The sequence below is a fragment of the Calidris pugnax genome, unplaced genomic scaffold, assembly GCF_001431845.1.
Source record: "Calidris pugnax isolate Ruff unplaced genomic scaffold, ASM143184v1 scaffold111, whole genome shotgun sequence".
Taxonomy (NCBI): Eukaryota; Metazoa; Chordata; class Aves; order Charadriiformes; family Scolopacidae; genus Calidris; species Calidris pugnax.
In genome coordinates this window covers 2,277,082-2,279,951 of record NW_015090872.1, presented here as the reverse complement: position 1 = coordinate 2,279,951, position 2,870 = coordinate 2,277,082, and positions in this window count along the sequence as shown.

Genomic DNA, 2,870 nt, shown 5'->3' with positions numbered 1-2,870 from the left:
TTTTTTTTTTTTTTTTTTTTTTTTTTTTTTTAAAGCCAACAGTATAAACATTTTCCTCCCTACAGATTGTGTGTTTGAATTAGGAAAAAGCAGATCACCCTGCTCGTGGCTGGGAGGAAGGGGAAAGATTTATGGGGTTTCTGAGTTCCCGTGGGAGTTTCCTAGCAGACCCCTGGGAAACTGCCAGATGAACCTCACCCTGCACAGATGAACCTCACCCTTAAGGCAAAAGTTCTGTTTTGCCCAAGGAGCCATCAGAAGTGCTACCATCGTCATTGTCACAATGCATTAGGTGATCTTTTAGATATGCTGAGCCCAAGCCCTTGAATGCCTTAAAGATAAAGAACAAAGCCTTGAACCCTTCTGCACCAATCTCCCAGGGGATTTGGCTTTTGCTTGGTCATTTCCTCCCCATATCACAGTCCTGCTAGCTGGCTGTCCATGCCCTCTTGTCTTTCGTGCCTGTTCCTTAACCACCTGACTACTGAAACTGCCCCTGTGCTCTGTATTCTTTTCTCACTTCAGACTCGTATCTGTGACGCTTTCCTGGCACCCTTCCCAAGTTCTTTTGCTGCCAACTCAGACTTAGAACAAGCTTCTTGTATTCCCTTTCAAATCCCTTTCTATCGTGGCAAATAACCCCCCTGTCCTCTACGCACACACTCCTGATACTATCCTTGAAAGCTCTTCACTTTTGGCACTCAGCTGCTGCTTAATCATAAAGATTCCTTCTCTGATTCACCTCATGTGCTCTTGCAGCCAAAAGCTCGACTTTGACTTGGCAATGTCACAACAGGAGCACTGGGATCTCCTCCCTTATGATCCGATCTCTGCCTTGCGTGCCCCACTGTCATTAGCACTCTCATTAGCACTCTCCTGTTTCACTCTGCTATCTGGGCTGGCATCAAGGGACCTTCAGAGTCCAGCACCATCCCCTCACCTCTGCCTTTCTGCACACACCGCCAGTACCCTGCTCCTTTATGCTTTTCCTGATTTTATCAATTTCATTCTGCTTTGGAGAGTTTCTATCCTACTGCTGTCCCTTTGCACAGAACGACCTGCTTGACCTTGACTCCCTGGTAGCCCTCACATTCAGATCCCTCCTCCGAACATCTTTCCACAGAGGCTGCTCTCCCACTGCCGTCTCATCCTTGTGACATTTGCAAAGGAGGGGGGGGGGGCAGGCAGAGAAAACCAAACAGATCTGGCAAAGCAACATAGCTTGAAAACAGGAACTAACGCAATGTGCATGCAGCACCAGAAATAACCTCGCTGCCGTACCCCGTGCAAGCCCTGTCCTTCCCTTGAGCCCTCCCCCCTGCATGTCTCCTGCCATCTCTCCTCCTGTCAGCCTCCGCTGCGGGTCCCAGCCCCGGGACCCCTCCTGCTCCACCGCAAAGCCCCCACGTACCCGTGGCACCACAGGTCTGAGCGACATGCGCCTGAGCTCTGCTCTGCCCTGGCAAAAACAAGTGGAGCTGCCAGCAGCTTCCCAGAGGACTGGTTTTCAGACAACACTGCGAAGAAATGCTTCCCTGCTCTGGTCTTTTGTGCGGAACAAATGAAAGGACAGTCTAAAACAAGAGGGCTAGGTATAAAAGTATGACTTCTACCCAGGCAAAGTGGCAGGCGCAGGCACACCTATTCACCCTCACGCAAACCGCCTGGCCGGTCCTGCTTTGTGTGAAGAGGGTGTTCCATGTTTATTAGCCTTTTTTTTTTCCCTGGCTGCCCACTGGCTCGGACTTTGCTCCTCCGGGTTGGGATTTCTAAGCAGCGGGAGGCTTTCCACGTGTGTTTGAGAAGGTACAAAGCCTGCCGGAAAACAATGGAAATAGCTGGCTTATGACTGCTGCGTGTCACGCACTCATTTCTTGCCTGTTGGGTTGTCCTTGGAGCTGCTCTCGCGCTGCCTGGAACCTGATCCCAAGCGATGCCGGTCATTCCGGCTGGCACGCACACCGGCCTGCCGCCATGCCACCTGGCCGAGATACGGCTGGGGTCTGGCCCGGCCTTCCTGCCCCGTAGGCATGGGCAGACAGACCCCTCTCGGACCACCAGAAGCCCCCAGGCACCCCTGAAGCACAGACTGGGGTGCAGGGGCCATGTCAGAGTGGGGGGTTTTGTGTGGGCTCCCTGGGGCAGGGGGGAGCGAGAGGGAAACACAGAGCAGAGTGTGGTGCCAGCGGCTGTGCTGGGCTCCTAGCCCATCAGCAGCGTGGCCCTGGCCGTGTTCTCCTCACCTCCAGGTCAGGCTCTTCTCATCCCCCAGAGCTTGATCTCCTCACCCCACCTCCCCCCAGCATGGGCTCCCCTCAGCATCCCCAGCACTGGATCTCCTCAAAGTTCCCCCAGAACAAGTTCCCCTCAGCATCCCTCCCTCAGCAAGGGCTCCCCACAGCCCAGGTCAGGATCTCTCCAGTCATTGACAGAATCATAAAATGGTCTGAGTTGAAGACCTTAAAGATCATCTAGTCCCAACCCCCACGTTTTTCACATGCTTGCATAAAACCAAACCAAGCAGTGCCCCCCAGCACAGGCTCCCCTCAGCCCAGGGTTTCCTTGGACCCCCAGCTCTGGATCTCCTCACACCCCCCCAGCATGGGCTCCCCTCAGGACTGGATCTTCTCACCCCCCACAGCACAGGGTCACTTCAAGCCCCCCAAGGACAAGCTCCCCTCAGGCCAGGGTTTCCTCAGTCGTCCCCCCAAGACTGGATCCCCTCAGCCGCCCCAGAACAAGCTCCCTCCAGCCCCCTCTCCGTGCCCCAGCGCATGCCCCCCCTCAGCGGGCGCGCCCGGGAGGGATCTGCCACCGCTCCACCGCCCTCCCTGCACCTCCCGCCCGCTGCTGCGTGACGGCCGCCTTCC